The sequence below is a fragment of the Schistocerca americana genome, chromosome 3 (assembly GCF_021461395.2).
Source record: "Schistocerca americana isolate TAMUIC-IGC-003095 chromosome 3, iqSchAmer2.1, whole genome shotgun sequence".
Lineage (NCBI taxonomy): Eukaryota > Metazoa > Arthropoda > Insecta > Orthoptera > Acrididae > Schistocerca > Schistocerca americana.
The window spans coordinates 51,342,073-51,362,530 of NC_060121.1; the positions used below are offsets into that span (position 1 = coordinate 51,342,073).

General features: G+C 43.3%; 1 protein-coding gene and 1 non-coding gene across 2 annotated transcripts in view; both read left to right on the top strand.

The window, feature by feature from the left end:
* Positions 1–20,458, top strand: part of LOC124605289 (proteoglycan 4-like) — a 171,502-nt gene that overhangs the window by 89,066 nt on the left and 61,978 nt on the right. The gene's annotated exons all lie outside the window — the stretch shown is intronic.
* Positions 16,272–16,346, top strand: Trnak-uuu. Its single transcript has one exon. It is a non-coding gene; the product is annotated as a tRNA-Lys (tRNA).

Here is a 20,458-nt window from a genome sequence, read left to right on the forward strand (position 1 = left end):
TATCTGAAGCCACGGGAGCAGCACTACATGAGACTGCAGACAGCCTCTCTCATTGATCATATCAGTACACGGAATTGATTCCAGAACGGTTTTCAACGAGTGGAGCAGTTGATGGATGTAGTGGAGTCTCATACAGGTACGAAGCGACTGCTACTATATTTTTAATGATCGCCCTATCCAAAATTCTTGCATGTGGATCATCAGGGTGAGGACAAGTATTAGGATTTTTAATAGTCTGGTGTACAATGAACACAAATATTCTTGTAGAAAATCGGACAGTACATGGGTATGTCAGCAATACGACCATACACATATGGGAAACTTTGAGGAAAAAATGAAAAAGACGTGAAATCGGTAAAATTCGAGCAAAACCTGGTATAATCACGAAAAACTGAAGTGAAATACGATGAAATTGAGGGAAATACGATAAAATATATAAAATCGCGAAAACCTAGTTAAATACATAAAATTAGAGAAGAATACCATGATATGTGTACTTAGCGAAATCAATAGGACTGCACATTCTGGAGGAGGGTGGTAGAATGGCGCTACATAAAGACAATAGCGGAAAGAGGAGGAATTCTAGAGACATGGAGTCAAGGTAAGATACATATACATCAGTCATCTATCTACATTCGCAATAGTACTCGCAAAGTAGAGGGGGGGCAGTTTAGTGATGATGCAGAACCTGGGAAACATGCTACCATGTCACTGGTCCGCGTTGACATTATGGAAAAACTGATAATATTGCTGAAATTGATAGCACCATCAACAGTGGTGCTTATTACAGTACATCGGTGGCATCTTTTCCATCCCATCCATCCACTGGTACATTGTTGATTACTGCATAATACATTGACGAACCCCACTTGTTTGAGAGGGAGAGAGTCTTTATGAGAGCAACACGTTCCAGGGATGACCAGCACTGAAACAGAGATCACGTACATAGCTGCAATATAAGAGGGAATAAATCATAATGGAACACCAAGACATCTGCCATCCCATCACTATTGAAGATGAGATTAAATGTACCTCTGGACAGCTGTTTGGAAGAGTTAGCGGCATTGTGGAGTTTCCACATGTTGTGACGTTTTCCACATTTTTGTCAGTAAGAAACACCGCCTCTGTCTTATTTCAACCATCCTGTGTGCTTTGAGAACAGCATCACAGTTTACACCATGCAATGCCCAGCTTTCTGTGAGAGCCAATGGATCGAAATGTGCTTATGTCAGTTTAACACCTGACACAGACCTTGAAGTCATGGTGGAAAAACAAAATGTATGGCGGTGTACAAAGCTGCAGACACATACTGTGGAAAGCAACATATCAAACAAAATCTCAGGGACACTCTTCTTTAATTGATAGTCTGTGGGATATGGTGGTCCTACAGTGCAGGTGATGAAGCGACTTCGATCACTGGTCACCTGCTCCAGTGGAGCAGTACCTGTATATTTTCAATATGATCGCCACATAGCACACAGACGGTACTTGTTTTCGATATATCAGAAGAGAGGAACAGGGTAAAACCTCATCAAATTCTCTGCTGGGTGACAGTGAAGCTTTTATAGCTCATCGTTATTTGTACCATCCAACAGAAAGAAACTAAGATAGAGATAATGTTTTGGTGACAGATAGAAATGCACCCTTAGGGATGGAGGTCTGTGCACTGCAGTACTCGTATGTAGTTTGAAAACATCCCTCAATGCTGTAGCAAGATCTTTGTCCTCCTTCTAGTTCACATATTATGTGGAGTCTACCTAATTTTCCTCATAAACACTACTGTAGCTGCTGGTACTGTCTTTCCTACTAGCTTGTGTTGCAGGAGAAAGCTTTGTTTGGCACTGGCTTTACACATTGCAAACGGTTAGCAGAGCTACGACAAAATGTTCCCATTTCCACCAGACGGTAAAAACATGGTCCTGTTGCATTAACTCAGCTCACCGTGTTTCTCTCTCCAACTTCGGCTCAGCTACAACTCAAATTGTGACGATCACATGGACAAGGCTGCCGTGAGGCCGAGCCAGAGACCGAGGGAGAGTTACAAGATGCAGATGGACTGTTTAAAATCACGAAGGAGTTTTGCCGTACAGGGTCCTTAGCAGACAGGATCGAAAAAGGTAACTAGTTTTGAGATAGGAGAGTGCCGTGAATGTAATCTACCAGTGGCTGTAATCATTAAAATGTAAATGTCGTGTGACTAGGGCCTCCCGTCGGGTACAGTGTTCTCCGGGTGCAAGTCTTTCGATTTCACGCCACTTCGGCGAGTTGCGCGTCGATGGGGGATGAAATGATGATGGTTAGGGCAACACAACACCCAGTCCCTGAGCGGAGAAAATCTCCAGTCCAGCCGGGAATCGAACCCGGGCCCTTAGGATTGACATTCTGTCGCGCTGACCACTCAGCTACTGAGGGCAGACGCTATAATCATTAAGACATCGTGATAGGGTCCAACCAAAATATGTGGTTGAATGGTACTAAATTCCAGACAGTATTTCTGGCAGAAAGCTTGACACTATAGTCAAGGATTTTATACATATTTTATGAGTTCCAGCTAGTGCTGCATTTTTAAGTGATTGAGAATGCTCGCATACAGTAGATGGTGTGTTACAAGAGCCATCAACCTCCCCTATAACCATGTGGATATATCGCAGAAACTCTGTTACACTGTGGCCGGCTGCGGTGGTCTCGCGGTTAAGGCGCTCAGTCCGGAACCGCGCGACTGCTACGGTCGCAGGTTCGAATCCTGCCTCGGGCATGGATGTGTATGATGTCCTTAGGTTACTTAGGTTTAAGTAGTTCTAAGTTCTAGGGGACTGATGACCACAGATGTTAAATCCCATAGTGCTCAGAGCCATTTGAACCGTTTTTTTCTGTTACACTGTCTACACACTATCGAGATAGAAGACGCTACAAATACAGTTTGTTAGTGTGGCAGCTACCTAGCAGCTGCAAGAAGCAGTCACAAATATTCGATTAGTACCATGTTTCTTAGCTGAATCACTTTCTAAATTCGGTGATAAGGTTGATTTTATTACGAGCTTACATCGCTAGCAATGTGCACCCACACTTTCGGTCTGTTAATACAGAAACCGCAATCACTATCTATGCTCAATATCACGGTATTTGTGCGGAAGACTACTTCATTCAGAAGCACTAGCATACCTCGATTTATAAGGAATGTATACTTTGCAGCATGGATATCGTTGGTGATACTTGGGTGTCTGTAGAAAGAAGACCGATTTTTATGCAGGGTTACAGTAACACGGTCTTTGCGATCGTGTTTTTAATATCTGGTCACTCATCAGACTATTATGTCTCTCTTCCTAAGACACACTCACAAGGAAAACAAATGAGGTATGTCCATCCATCGCGGTTTTCCGCTGAATACTGCTTGGCGCAACAAGCATTCAGTTACTGGCGAAGTATTATACTTAGTAGGGGATGCGATTGGCAGGCTCATAAAGCTTGTTTTGGGGGTGTGAAGTTACTGTGGTTATTGTTTCAACACGTACAAAGAAAATGGCTGTGTCCAGTCATAAGGGAGATATGGGTTTGACATGGGAGACTGCAGTTTCAAGGCATCGATAGCCATAAGGAGGACGATTGTGTCCAGTCATAAGAGGGATGGATATTGATATTTCCAGAGACACAGTCGTCAGGAGGAGGTGTTTCTGGTACTTCGATCTCTGTTGAATGTTATCTGGTTGGGGCTGCAATCGAACTATGTGATTGTAATTACAGTGATAAATACGTCGCTGGTTTCCTAGGACGACAAATTTTGTCGTGCGGAGCACGTGGCAGAGGTAGACTGTGGCCAGAACAAATGGGTTTTGCTGGCTAAAGGCTCTTGCGAGTGGTGGGGACAAAGAAAAGTTCAGGCCAGCAGATTAGTCGTTTTTTGCGCACAGCTGCAGGACAACTCCCGGCGATGATGCCCTCTGGATAGCTGAATAGCGAACTGATACTCAGTACGAGTTGGGCTGTCTTTTCGATCGCGTGTGTTGCATGTATTCTCCATGGACAATTGAGCGATTCAGTATTGATCACTGCCTAGTGTTGGTCCTGAACGCATTGATGAAATCCGAATTCCTACCACTCCAATCATCCTTGGACGCAGCCCGTGGCTGGGATGGTGCATTCTGGTATGCACGCACATCCATGGTTGCTACAGTTTTCTCTGGCCTCTGAGCGTTGGCAATTGCGGTGTACGAGGGGACAGGTGCGCTGTGTGTGGACATCAGTAGGTGTTTCAAGCGTGTCACGTTTAGTGCTTCTCAATACATCACAGTGATCTCTGTCTTTCAGTGGTATTTGCCGTTGTCTGTATCCTATCAGGCAGTAGACCTTTCCTTCTCGTTCTCCTCCATCTCATTGTAGCACCAGTACAAACCCTCCACAGATTGTTTATAGACAGAGCATGCAACTGAACTGAAGTTTGAAATTTTCCGTTACCTTCAACTTAATGGACTCTCTACCAAATGACGTAACTGTACTAGTATCGACCGATAGGAGGCAAGGCAAAAATAACAGTAGGGTCTGGATACTGGGAGGTTGTAGGATCAAATACCATCAAATATTCCAGTTCTATTATCCACCAATAGGAAGCAAGGAAAAACTGTCCACAAAAAGGGTATCGATTTAATTAATTAGTCAATCAGTCAGATAGAGTGAGAGAATATTTCCAAGACGTCCACAGCTGGGGTTTACTGGGTAAATGCTGCTTTGTTTGTGGTTTTAACCAACCATGGAGGACGGTGCGTACAGTCCTGGCAGTGGCACACTACATGACGTGACTGCCTGAGAGAGAGAGAGAGAGAGAGAGAGAGAGAGAGAGAGAGAGAGAGAGAGCATGTGCTTCAACAGGAATTTCTCAGGTATCAAATATCGAAGGTTTGCCACCATCTGAAGCTTTTGTGTAGGGATCAGTGCAACTTCCGCTCTGCCAGTAGCCAGTCATGGACCTGAGTGGGAGTAGTGTGGCCTCCGCATGAAGGAATAGGCGAAATGGCCAGCCTGGCGAAGAGGTTGGGGGTGTGGTCGCACACTGCTATGAGGTGGGTGAAAAGGATTTTTAACAGTGTAATTACGCTTGGTGAGTTATGTTGATGGCATTCCTTGCACAATTGAGATTAAAAAGCGCCACAATTGTTTAAATATTCCAACTGCATTGTCACCATAGAAATGTTCCAGGCTCTCGTAAACGACGGCGAACAATATTTACAGAAATTCAAAATAATTCTAATATTTCAAATATTTCCTCCTATGAGTGATCAGAACTTGGTTCAAGAATCATGAAAGAAGGTTGTATACATGGAAGAAGCCTGGAGATACTAGAAGGTATCAGATAGGTTATATAATGGTAAGACAGAGATTTAGGAACCAGGTTACAAATCGTAAGACAAAAAAAAAAAAAATGGTTCAAATGACTCTGACCACTATGGGACTTAACATCTGAGGTCATCAGTCCCCTAAAACTGAGAACTAATTAAACCTAACAACCTAAGGACATCACACACATCCATGCCGGAGCCAGGATTCGAACCTGCGACCGTAGCGGTCGCGCGTTTCCAGACTGTAGCGCCTAGAACCGCTCGGCCACTCTAGCCGGCTAATTGTAAGACATTTTCAGGGGCAGATGTGGACTCTGACCACAATCTATTGGTTATGAACTGTAGATTGAAACTGTGAAACTGTAAAGAGCTGGGAATTTAAGGAGATGGGACCTGGTTAAACTGACTAAACCAGGGGTTGTACAGAGTTTCAGGGAGAGCTTAAGGGAACAATTGACAGGAATGGGGGAAAGAAATACAGTATAAGAAGAATGGGTAGCTTAGAGAGATGAAATAATGAAGGTAGCAGAGGATCAAGTAGGTAAGAAGACGAGGGATAATAGAAATCCTTGGGTAACAGACGAGATATTGAATTTAACTAATGAAAGGAGAAAATATAAAAATGCAGTAAATGAAGCGGGAAAAAGGAATACAAACGTCTCAAAAATGAGATAGACAGGAAGTGCAAAATGGCTAAGCAGGGATGGCTATAGGACAAATGTAAGGATGTAGAGGCTTATCTCACTAGGAGTAAGATAGATGCTGCCTACAGGAAAATTAGAGAGACCTTTGGAGAAAAGAGAACCACTTGTATGAATATCAAGATGGAAACCCAGTTCCAAGCAAAGAAGGGAAAACAGAAAGGTGGAAGAAGCATATAGAGGGCTTGGGTGGCAGGGGGAAAATACAGGGAGAGAAAGGCTGTTTACAATTTGTACAGAAACCAAATGGTGGTTATAATAGTCGAGGGTCATGAAAGGGAAGCAGTGGTTGGAAAGGGGGTGAGGCAGGTTTGCAGCCTCTCCCCGATGTTATTCAATCTGTATATTGAGCAAGAAGTGAAGGAAACAAAAGAAAAATTCGGAGTAGGTATTAAAATCCATGGAGAAGAAATAAAAACTTTGCTGTCTCTGAGAGAATTGCAGTGTCATCGGCGAACCTCAAACGACTTGGAAGAGCAGTTGAACGAATGGATAGTGTCTCGAAAGGAGGATATAAGATGAACATCAACAAAAGCAAAACGAGGATAATGGAATGTAGTCGAATTAAGTTGTGTGATGCTGAGGGAATTAGATTAGAAAATGGGACGCTTAATGTAGTAAAGGAGTTTGACTATTTGGGGAGCAAAATAACCGAAGTAGAGAGGATATAAGCCGGCCGAAGTGGCCGTGCGGTTAAAGGCGCTGCAGTCTGGAACCGCAAGACCGCTACGGTCGCAGGTTCGAATCCTGCCTCGGGCATGGATGTTTGTGATGTCCTTAGGTTAGTTAGGTTTAACTAGTTCTAAGTTCTAGGGGACTAATGACCTCAGCAGTTGAGTCCCATAGTGCTCAGAGCCATTAGAGGATATAAAATGTAGACTGGCAATGGCAAGGAAAACGTTTCTGAAGAAGAGAAATTTGTTAACATCGAGTATAGATTTAAAAGTTTTTGTGTGGAGTGCACCCATGTACGGAAGTGAACCGTGGACGATAAATAGTTTGGACAAGAACAGAGTGGAAGCTTTCGAAATGTGGTGCTACAGAAGAATGCTGAAGATTAGATGGGTATATCACGCAACTAATGAGGAGGTATTGAACAGAATTGGGGAGAAGAGGAGTTTGTGGCACAACTTGACCAGAAGAAGGGACCGGTTTGTAGGGCATGTTCTGAGGAATCAAGGGATCACCAATTTGGTACTGGAGGGTAGTGTAGAGGGTAAAAATCGTAGAAGCAGACCAAGAGATGAATACACTAAGCAGATTCAGAAGGATGTAGGTTTCAGTAAGTACTGGGAGATCAAGAAGCTTGCACAGGATAGAGCAGCATGGAGAGCTGCGTCAAACCAGTCTCAGGACTGAAGACCAAAACATCAACAACAACATGACTGATTACAATTATTACTATTAACCCGCCACCCCGCACCTTGTATAGACCCTCTACTTACTCCTTCGACCTCCCACCTTTCCCTTCTTTGCTGAAGACTGGTTCTCCATCTGAGCTCCTTATATTCGTACAGCTGTTTCTCTTTTTCCCCGAAGACCTCTTTAATTTTCCTGTAGCCTAATTCACGGAACAACTTAGGTCGAGTGGTAAAAAGTGAAACAAATGCCTGAAATGACGTCGGCTTTTATTGAAACGGAAAACGACAGTAAAACTGGGCAACAGACGGGCAACTTTTCAAACTGTCAGCGTGACGGGTGCGAGGTAGGCCGAAGTTTCAAAATGTCATCGTCCCATGTCTGGCTAATAAACACTCGCCGGAAGGTACGACTTTTATCCAGGATGGTGCTCCACCCCACTTTGATACACGTGTGAAAGATGTCTCGCGCACATTATTTAGTGAGGATCGCGTGCTGAGCATCCACTCCCGGGTCCCCAGACCTCAGTACGTGTGATTATTGGTTGTGGGCTTACCTGAAGTCTCAAGTCACCCACAATCGTCCGACAACATTAGCGATGCTAAAAGACAACACTCGACGGCAGTTTCTCACCATGCCTACTGGGAAGTTGTACAGAGCTTTTCACAACTTTGTCGTCTGACTACAAGCACTGTTGATGAATGACGGCCGACATATTGAGAATTTGTTATAAGGAACATCGTCAAAAATCAATTGCTATGCTAAATATTGCTTCTGTATCATATAAAGAGCCATCTGTTGGTTTACATCTACATGGATACCCTGCAAATTACATTTAAGTGCCTGGCAGAGGGTTCATCGAAACACCTTAACAATTCTCTATTATTCCAATCTCCTATAGCGTGCGGAAAGAATGAACACCTACATCTTTCCGTACGAGCTCTGATTTCCTTTATTTTATTGTCGTGATATTTTCTTCCTATGTAGGTCTGTGCCAACAAAATATTTTCGCATCCGGAGGAGAAAGTTGGTGATTGGAATTTCGTGAGAAAATTCTGTCGCAACGAGAAATGCCTTTCTTTTAATGAAGTCTAACCCAAATCTTGTATCATTTCTGTGAGACTCTCTCTCACATATTACACGATAATACAAAATGTGCTGCCTTACTTTGAACTTTTTCGATGTACTCCGTCAGTCCTATCTGGTAAGGATCCCATACCGCGCAGCAGTATTCTGAAAGAGGACGGACAAGTTTAGTGTAGGCAGTCTCCTTAGTAGGTCGGTTACATTTTCTAAGCGTCCTGTAAATAAAACGCAGCCTTTGGTGAGCCTTTGCCACAACATTTTCTATGTGTTCTTTCCAATTGTAATACCTAGGTATTTAGTTGAATTTACGGCTTTTCGATTAGACCAATTTATCGTGTAACCGAAGTTTAAAGAGTTCCTTTTAGTACTCATGTGGATGAGCTCACACTTTTAGTTATTTAGGGTCAACTGCCACTTTTCGCACCATTCAGATATTTTTTGTAAATCGTTTTGCAGTTTGTTTTGATCTTCTGATGACTTTATTAGTCGATAAACGACAGCGTCATCTGCAATCAACCGAAGACGGCTGCTCAGATTGTCTCCCAAATCGTTTATATAGATAAGGAACAGAAAAGGGCCTACAACACTACCTTGGGAAACGCCTGAAATCACGTCTGTTTTACTCGATGACGTTCCGTGAATTACTAAGAACTGTGACCTCCGTGAGAGGAAACCGCAAATCCAGTCACATAACTGAGACGATATTCCATAAGCACGCAATTTCACTACGAGCCGCTTGTGCGGTACAGTGTCAAAAGCCTTCCGGAAATCCAGGAATACGGAATCGATCTGAAATCCTTTGTCAATAACACTCAGCACTTCATGTGAATAAAGAGCTAGTTGGGTTTAGGAAAGATCGTTCCTGTGAAACACATGTTGACTGTGTGTCAATAGACCTTTTCCTTCGAGGTAATTCATAATGTTCGAACACAATATATGTTCTAAAATTCTGCTGGATATCGACGTTAACGATATGGGCCTGTAATTCAGTGGATTACTTCTACTACCTTTCTTGAATATTGGTATGACCTGTGCAACTTTCCAGTCTAAGGGTACGGATCTTTCGTCGAGCGGACGGTTGTATATGATTGTTAACTATGCAGCTAATGATTCAGCATACTCGGAAAGGAACCTAATTTTTATACAGTCTGTACCAGAAGACTTGCTTTTATTAAGTGATTTGAGTTGTTTCACTACTCCAAGGATATTTACTTCTACGTTACTCGCGTTGGCAACTGTTCTCGAATTGAATTCTGGAATATTTACTTCGTCTTCTTTTGTGAAGGCATTTCGGAAGGCTGTGTTTAGAAACTCTACTTTGGTAGCACTGTCTTCGATATTATCTCCATTGTTATCGCGAAGAGGAGGCATTGATTGTAAATTGCCGCTAACATACTTCATATACGACCAGAATCTCTTGGGTTTGTCTGACAGGTTTCGAGACAAAGTTTCGTTGTGAAAACTGTTGTAGGCATCTCGCATTGAACTCCGCGCTAAATTTCGAGCTTTTGTAAAGGATCGCCAATCTTGGAGATTTTGCGTCTGTTTAAATTTGGCATGTTTATTTCGTTGTTTCTGCAACAGTGTTCTAACCCGTTTTGTGTACCAAGAAGGATCAGCTCCATTGTTTGTTAGTTTATTTCGTATAAATCTCTCAATTGCTGCCGATACTATTTCTTTGAATGCAAGCCAGTTCTGGTCTACACTTATATTATTAATTTGGAATGAGTGGTGACTGGCTCTCAGGAAGGCGTCAAGTGAAGTTTTATGTGCTTTTTTGAACAGGTATATTTCTCGCTTATTTTTCGAGGATTTGGGGATCAGAATATACAGTCTCGCTACGACAACCCTGTGTTCACTAATCCCTATATCGGTTTTGATGCTCGTTACTAACTCAGGATTATTTGTCATTTGCACTTTGTTTAGTTTCAGTAAAAACCTGAATTTGGGAAATTTGTGGTAAGTACCTATGGGACCAAACTGGTGAGATCATCGCTCCCTAACTTACACTAAGGACAACACATACACCCGTGCCCGAGGGAAGACTCGAACTTCCAACGGGGGGGAGCCGCGCGAACAGTGGCAAGGCGCATAAGACAACGCGGCTACCCCGCGCGGCTCTCCCTACCTGCATTATTCCGTGAAGTATTGACTTTTGGAATAATATGGACTTTTGCATCACCTTGCACAATATGAAGAGCGAGGCCCCCCAAGACATTTCCCTGGGGCACACTCTAAGTTACACTGATACCTAATGATGACTGTCGATCCAAGATTACAAGCTACATTCTCCTTATCAAATGTCCTCAACTGTCACAAATTTCCATTGATAGCCGATACTGTCTTAGTTTTGATAATAGTATAGCCGTGGTACTGAGTCAAATGCTTCTCGAAAATCGAAAAATACTGCAATTATCTGCCTTCATCCATTACTTTTAGCAGTCATCTGAGAAAATTGCGAGTTGGGTTTCACATGATCAATGTTTTTCGGAATCCATACTGGTTGCCGAGGAGGTCGTTCCGTTAGAGATACCGCGTTATTTTTTAATTTAGAATATATTCGAAGATTCTATAACAAATCGATATCAAGGATACCGGACGGTAGTTTTGAGGATCATTTGTACTGCCCTTCTTGTAGGTGGGTGCATCTGTGATTTCTTCCAACTACTGGGCAGGGCTTTTTGTTTTTGCAATGTACGATGGATTATAGTTAACAGAAGTGCTAACACAGCCGCACATACCATGCAGCGTGTTAAGGGATTCGGTCGAGCCATGGAGCTTCATTCAATTTGAGAGATTTCAGCTGTCCTCAATGTTCGATGATCTATTGAAATTGTGGCCGAGCGTTTCTAGGAGCTTCCTTACGGAACTGCGGTGCTACTACGGTCGTAGGTTCGAATCCTGCCTCGGGCATGGATGTGTGTGGTGTCCTTAGGTTAGTTAGGCTTAAGTAGTTCCAGGTGTAGGGGACTGATGACCTCAAATGTCAAGTCGAATAGGGCTTAGAGCAATTTGAACCATCTATTGAAACTGCTTAAAGCCAAACGCATTATCTGAGCAGAAGCGTTCTCTTCTGAAAACGCTTTGCTGTTAAAAAAGTACTGTCATTACTTTTTGCAATCAGTTGTAGAATAATTATGTATGGTTTTCCCATATTAAGGGTACTGCAAATAATTAAAGAGTACTTTCACCAGAAGCGCTTCGCTTTCATTTATAAAGCATCTTCCGTAGTCATTCTGGAAATATTGATATACATTCTAAGACACAAAACTATACGCCATGAAGGAATATTGCGAATGAGACGAAAATCGGTCGATGTGTAGTACATGTACAGAACAATCTGGATGATTTATCTAACAGAAAGAGCTTCAGAAACCGAACAAATAAGTAACACTTTGGTCCACCTCTGGTGCTTATTCAGGCATTTATTCAATTCGGCATTGACAAATACAGTTGTTGGATGTTCTCCTGAGGGATATCGTGCCAAAATTCTGTCCAACCGGGGCGTTAGATCGTCGAATTCCCGACGAAAGATACGTACCCAAAGACTGGACAGTTGCGCAGGTCACATCAATATTCAAGAAAGGTAGTAGAAGTAATCCACTAAATTACAGGCCAATATCGTTATCGTCGATATGCAGCTGGTTTTTGGAACGTCTATTGTGTTCAAACATTATGAATTACCTCGAAGAAAACGATCTATTGACACACGATCAACATGAGTTTAAAAAACATCATTCTTATGAAACACAACTAGCTCTTTATTCTCATGAAGTGTTGACTGCTATTGACAAGGAATTTCAGATCGATTCCGCATTTATGGATATCCAGAAGGCTTTTGACACTGTACCACATGAGCGGCTTTTAGTGAAATTGCGTGCTTTGGAATATCGTCTCAGCTGTGGGACTGGATTTGTGATTTCCTGTCAGAGCGGTCGCAGTTCGTAGCAATCGACGGGAAGCCATCGAGTAAGACAGAAGTGACTTCTGGTGTTCCCAACGTAGTGCTACAGGCCCTTTTCTGTTCCTTATATTTATAAACGATTTGGAAGACAATCTGAGTAGCCGTCTTAGATTGTATGCAGATGAAGTTGTCGTTTATCGACTAGCAAAGTCGTCAGAAGAGCAAAACAACTTGCAAAATGATTTAGAAAATATATCTGTATGGTACGAAAATGGGCAATTGAGCCTAAATAATGAAAAGCGTGAGGTCATCCACATGAGTGCTGAAAGGAATCCGTTAAACTTCGGTTACACGTAAATCAGTCAAATATGGAGGCCGTAAATTCAACTAAATACCTACGAATCACAATTACGAACAACCAAAATTGGAAGGAACACAAAGAAAACGTTGTGGGGAAGGCTAAACAAAAACTGCGTTTTATTGGCAGGACACTTAGAAAATGTAACAGATCTACTAAGGAGACTGCCTACACTACGTCTGTCCGTCCTCTTTTAGAATACTGCTGCGTGGTGTGGGATCCTTACCAGATAGGACTGACGGAGTACAAGGAAAAAGTTCAAAGAAGGGCAGCACGTATTGTATTATCGCGAAATATGGGAGAGAGTGTCACTGAAATGATACAGGATTTTGGTTGGGCATCATTAAAAGAAAGGCGTTTTTCGTTGTGACGGAATCTTCTCACGAAATTCCAATCACCAACTTTCTCCTCCGAATGCGAAAATATTTTTTTGACACCGACCTACATAGGGAGAAACGACCACCACGATAAAATAAGGGAAATCAGAGCTCGTACAGAAAGATATAGGTGTTCGGTCTTTCCGCGCGCTATACGAGATTGGAATAATACAAGATTGTGAAGGTGGTTCGATGATCCCTCTGCTAGGCTTTTAAATGCAATTTGCAGAGTATCCATGCAGATGAGGTGCTGCCCATAATGCTCCGAAAGTTCTCAGTTGGGGAGAGACCAGGCGACCTTGCTGGCCAAAGTAAGGTTTGGCCAGGACGAAGACAAGCAGTAGAAACTCTCGCCGTATGCTGGAAGGCGTTGTCTTGTTGAAATGTCAGACCGGAATGGCTTCTCAAAAAAAAAAGAAAAAAAAACCAGCACGTGCAATGTCTTACACGTACCACTGTGCTGTAAGGATATCGCGGCTGACAACCAAAGGGGCCTTACTGTGAAAAGTAATGGCACCCCAGAGCATGACTCCTGGTTGTCGGGTCATACGGTGGGCGACATACAGCTCGGTATACCACCACTATCCGTGACGTCTCCACAAACGCCTTCGGCCTGGAATCTCTTTGGCTGAGGTAGAGCTGTCTTCAGTCTTGAGTCCCCCTTCGAACTGAGCGCCGATGCTGAGCGAAGGTGAGTCTGGAGACGCCCTGGATAGCAGTGGGATACCAACTTGACTGTCCCAAATTGGATTGTAGAGTGTACCATGGTTAGCGGTTTCAGTGTCTGGTTAGAATCGACGTTTAACGTGATCCAGGAACAAGATTTTGATGTAATAGTATTTTGTTCGCATCGGGATGCTTACTATCGCTGAGCACCCATGCCGCTCACCATTGGAATGCTTGATTTCGTTGAGTATCCGCGGCAGGTGAGCCAATCATTATCACCTCATGGGCATTTTAGCTTATTACACTGGTTGTGGTTTGTATTCCGCGTAGCGGCCAGCGTGAGATTTACAACGGTTGGGCGGAAACGCACATCTAAATCGGTCACCCTGTTGGCGGGGTTCGAGGGAGGCGACCGAAGTGAAGCATTCAGCTTCAAATGGTTCAAATGGCTCTGAGCACTATGGGACTTAACATCTGAGGTCATCAGTCCCCTAGAACTCAGGACTACTTAAACCTACCTAACCTAAGGACATCATACACATCTATCCCAGAGACAGGATTCGAACCTGCGACCGTAGCGATCGCGCGGTTCCAGAACGACGCAACTAGAAACGCTCGGCCACAACACATGGCGAAGCATTCACGTGGTTTGGGCACTTATCACAGCCAACCCCGTAGTAAACAGATAACTGCGTTATCATACAGGTAGCTTATTTGCTAGAAATCTCTTTTATTTGCACCGTACACATTTACAACACACTCAAGCAACGTCTGAAAATCAGTATGTACCTTTTGAATAGAAAGGTTTACATTTACTTTAATAAAATGCTTTGTGTCTTAAATGCAAAAACAGGCACAGCTGATATTTGTGGATTACAGCGCCATCTACCCCGAATGGGAAACAATGGTTTGGGTAGGCCGTAGGGCTGTTCTTTTTTTTTACTGACAGACTTTCCGGCATGACCGGCTGCCACCGACTCGTTGTTCTGTTCGTAGCTACCGCTTGGTCTCACGCTGTCGGTAAGCGACTTTTCTCTTGGTGCGTGATAGTGAATAAGTGTGGCGAACAGAAATTCGCGAAATACTGAGCAACAAATACCCTTAGGAAAAGCTACATACTCTGTGAAAATGCGTTTATTGTTTCATTCGTCGGACACCATACGATGCTTGCGCAGTTTCGTCATTCAATCTTTAATAAATATATCAGTTTGTAATGTCCCAGTGCGTTTTCGTTAACTGCACTTTGCCGACAATCAACAGTCACAAAGAAAAAAAATCCAGATAGACTACAAGGTACAACCAGTGGTAAGTAACAAATGGGTAACCGAACGGTTCTCTACAGTGATTTCGCATAGGAATTTCGCTTATTCTTCGTATGTATAATCCTTTTCACGATTTAGTGCGTTTTCGTCAGTAACTGCAAATATAGTCTGTAAGCAAGTATTGTGAAAACAATATATTACATATATGCAATGAAAAGTACATGCCTAATGAAATAAAGCAACTTCCGCGCATTTCGAGCTTAATTTAAATAGCATTATGTTAAGAGAGTATTACTGCGGTTAAATATGTCGCGAAACGCAACGTTAATGCCGGTATGGATGGAACAGGGAGAGGATTGAACTTTACCGTATTACTTAATATACTCGCTTATACAAAGGTCATAGAGAATATAGCCTTTTCTAAGAGAACTAATTGTTCTACATCCCGCAGTATACTGAGGTATCTGCCAACCACACTCACTCACCTCGATACACCACAGTACTGATGAAACACGTTGAAGACTCTATCACCACTAAATTGCACCATAAGTGATACGAACATTACCATATATGTAAAAATGTTTTGATTGTAAGTCATATACACTGAAGAGCCGAAGAAACTGGCACTCCACCCTAACATCGTGTAAAGCCCCCATGAGTACGCGGAAGTACCGCAACTCCACGTGGCATGGCTCGACTAGTGTCTGAAGTTATATTAATACCTTCAGCTGCTGACGGGCGTTGATATATATCAATATATATATCAACGGCCCCTTCTGAAAATGTGGGCCCCGACCGGGACTCGAACAACAGGATCTCCTGCTTACATGAAGGACGCTCTATCCCTGTCGGGGCACACATTTTCACCAGTCCCCGTTGCTATATATCAATGCCCGTCAGCAGCTCAAGGTATTAATACAATCCTAATTTCGTTCTAGCCGTCTGCAGGTCATCAATGGTGTCTGTTCTTTCGGACATGTCCGAAAGAACAGACACCATATCCCCATAAGTATATAGTTTTGGAAATCCTGGTCATGACCTTCTTCTTCTATAGGGAATGCACACAAATTCCCCGATTGCTTATGGGGCTTGGTAAGAATGTCTTCCAGGAGTAATGAGTGTGTTGGGGTGGGACACTACGAACGTAGTGTGTGGACATACAAGGTGAGAATGTAGGTCTCGCGGGAGGCATCCGCGAGATAGTCCCTGCAGTCGCACTATCCTCTGTGCCATCGGTGGCTCAGATGGACAGAGCGTCTGCCATTTACGCAGAAGATCCCGGGTTCGAGTACCGGCCGGGGCACACATGTTTCACCTGTCGCCGTTGATATATATCAACGCCCGTCAGCAGCTGAAGGTATAAATATCATTCTCATTTCGCTCTAGACGGCTTCAAGTCAGCAATGGTGTCTGTTCTTTCGGACGATACTCGTCCGACCAGGCAACATGTTCCCAGTCACCAATAGTCCAATGTCGGTGTTGAAGGACCCAAGCGAGGCATATAGCTTTGTGTCGTGCAGTCATCATGGGTACACGAGTGGGCTTTCAGCTCCGAAAGCCCATATCGACGATATTTCGTTAAATGGTTCGGACGCAGCGATGTCGGAGACTTGATATTTTACCGGATTCCTGATATTCATGGTACACCCGTGAAATGATCGTACAGGAATATCCTCACTTCGTCGCTACTTCGGAGATGCTGTGTCCCATAGCTCGTGCGCCTACTGTAACACCACGTTCAAACTCACTTGATAACCTGTCCTTGTAGCAGCAGTAACCGATCTAACAACAGAGCGTGACACCTGTTCCCTTATACAGGCGTTGCCGACCGCAGCGCCGTATTCAGCCTGTATTTGAATACGCATGCCTATACCAGTCTCTTTGGCGCTTCGGTGCATATTATTTAGTATTACCTAAGAGTATTTATTGCTCCGTATTTCGCGGATTTTGCCTACTTCACTCAGCCACTACCACGTACCGCGACCAAACTAACAGGATAACTGCACTCATAATTTATTTAATGAGATATACGTCTGTGTGCATCTCATATCTAGAACGCTACGCATGGCTGGTCCCATGCCATACATTCTGACCCGGGCAACGAACTGGACAAGAAAAACTGGCGATACCTGCAAGAAAATAACCCAGGTTCCGAGCCAGAAGCACAATCCCACAACGAGGCAGCTTTCATCGAATAAGCTGGTGGCTGGGATTTGTTGCAGCTGCGGTGTTTATTCCTTCGTATGGGCCATTACCACGGAGTAACACTTGTACGCACCAACAGTCTGATGTAATGAAAGTGTACTTTATTACTGGCTCTTCTTGGCAGATTAAAACTGTGTGCCGGACCGAGACTCGAACTCGGGATATTTGCCTCACGGCGTGCTCTGCCGTCTGAGCTACCCAAGCACGACTCACGACCCGTCCCCGCGGCTTCAATTGTGCCAGTACCTCGTCTCCTACATTCCAAACTTCACCGAAGCTCTTCTGCGACCCTTGCAGAACTGGAACTCCTGGAAGAAAGGATATTGTAGAGACATGGCTTAGCCACAGCTTGGGGGATATTGCCAGAATGATACTGGGTACATTATTACTGTTTAATTAAACAGTGATTTAGCTCATATAATGTGGGTTTATTTTTTGTTGTTTAATGAAGCAAAGATTAAACTGCGTAATAACAGCAGTGCAGTCCTTCACTAATGAATATGAAAGTATCAGTTCTGCAGAATTATCTAAGGATTCTTCCGAAAATTCCAATAGAGTTGCAGTTTCTCAGGATAAGAAGACTACATACAGCTCACTACTGTGGCCATACTAGTGTAAAAGTTGATTCCTTATTGCCGTCGCAAAGTCCAAAACATCCTCACCACGCCTGAGGTTTTGTGGACCTCCTACCACGCCGTACGTCAGCGCCGGCACGGAGACCTGTCTCTGAACTAACAGAGCGCTCCATTGATTCGGGCTGAAACACGCCTCCACTCTCCAGGACAGGTTCAGGACCCACCCGTGGCTAGCGATGTCGTACGGAGATGTGGTGTGGATGTTTTACCAAATAGACGCGCCACCACTGACGGAACAGTTTCTGTCAACCTGCACACTACATGCAAGATACTTCCAATCAGCATTTGGTATTAGGAAACTCGTATATATATTCCACATTCGACGTTCAAAATTATGTTTGAGAACATTTTCCATATTATCCCCACTCTTTGTAATTAAACAAAGAAATGTTTACAGTGCCTCAAAAAGTAATAGTCGCAGTAAACTAAAAAACTTATTTATTTAATTTTACATATTTTAAAAGAAGAAATGTTGAGGTTGCTCGCGGAGAGGATGAGAGACGGTCGTGGCTATATGCGCGCTGCTTTGACAGACAGGAGGCGCGGAGCTAGATAGGAGCTGGCGTGTGTAGCTGGCTGCCTAACTAGCAGGCGATAACCCTGCTACTGGCGGAATGTGAGCGCCACGTAGAAAGTGGGTGTCGTAAGGACAGCAAGTCTAGTCTACAGGCACGATAATGCGAGTGCTTTTTCGAAGGGAGGGTGGTCTTCCCTGGCCCTCGCGACGTGTGACGCTGCCTCATGCCGCAAATTCTGAGATCGCAAAATATTAGGATGGTGCATAAGATCGCAGCGTTTTTCTTCTATATATTAATATTGTTATAGGTTTTGGATTTCACAAAGAGTATTCTACGTCATTGCCCCTTACCTGCATTTGTCGTAAATCCCTCGCCCAGCGCAAAGTTCCAAGCGGCTGGAAAAAAGCGCAAATGACTCCAGTATATAGAGAGGTAAAGAAACGGACCCGTAAAATTACAGACCAACATTCCAAACTTCTGTTTGCTGCAGACTTCCTGAACACATTCCCAGTTCGATTATAATAGACTTACTTGAGGCTAAGCAGCTTATGTCGACGAATCAACATGGTTTTAGGAAACATCGTAAGTGCGAAACTCAGCTTGCCCTTTCCTCACGTGGAATACTGAGAACTATGTATGAAGGGCAACAGGCAGATTCCATATTTCTAGATTTCCGGAAAGCATTTGCCAACGTGCCCCATTGTAGACTGTTAAAGAAACTACGAGCATATCGAATAATTTCACAGATATGTGAATGGCTCGAAAACTTCTTGAATAATAGAACCCAGTATGTGGTCCTCGACGGCGAGTGTTCATCAGAGACCACGAAGTGTGATAGGACGGCTGTTCTTTATACAGGGTGAGGCCATCTGAATATTCAATACATTAGCTCCGAGGAACAAATGGCAGATATTTTACCAAAAGCAGCTAGGAGTGAACATTTCAATAGACTATATCAAAAGTTGGCGATAGTGAATTTTACGGGTAATTAACGAAATTATTAAATTGATGGGTGTGTTGAAGTAATGACAATGTAATAATTATACTTTGCTAACTTTCAGCATTCTGGAAGGCATTGTAGCGGTGCGAGCATTTCGTGGTAAATTCTAGAGACCCTCGTATTTGCACCGTCTTGAACACGCGTTATTTTAGAGATGAGTGTAGTAAAGTAGAACTGTGTCTACTGCACCACAAGTATGTGTGTGCAGGACGGACGTGTATGGGACGGATGATGGGTGCGGGCAGGTAGTCGCCGATCCCGCCTAAGGAGTTACACGTCCAGCTCAAGGAATAAACGCGCTGTACTCCGTGCGACGTCAAACATTACTGTGTGAACATTTGAATGTTGTTGAAAGAAGAGAAGGGACTACTACTTATTCATTCTTTCTCTTACTTACGTAAGGTCCAGACGGTTGTCTTGTTAAACTTTGAGAGATTTGTAGACTGTATTTATGGAAAAATGAATGTGATAGTTTCTGACATACAGGACGGTTCCGAACTTACAAAAAATGTTTTAGTTGTATGAAAACTGTTGTGTGATGAAAATACAGTGTGATTGAGTTCAAAATATTCTCGAGCGCACGGAGTTATTTTAAAACTATACAAAATTTCCTCCAAAGTAGCATCTTATATTCGGAGAAGAAGTTGTGCAGGACATCACAGCCGGCTATCCAAAATGAAGATCGTCGAAGCAACTCCAAGTAAGTTCGATAGCCAAGAGGGAGTGTGAGTCTCGCACACCAGTACCACACTGTCACCCTTAATCACCGGAAACCGCCAGAGCATGACATAAACAACAGTATGGTTTACCAAATTATGCAATAAATTGCAGAGAACTATCAAAGTAGCAATATTTTTTTTTTACTTGATGACAATGGACCAATTAAATTACTCGTTATTTGACATCTTTCACTTACAGCAACAATATTACCAAATCGGCTACCAGCTACCGCTTGGTTACAGGTGACACATAAACACGGCACGTCACTCCATAAATGCTGTTAATGTGTAATGCAGAATAATGTCGGAGGCAGCCACTGCCAGGTACGTTGGAAATG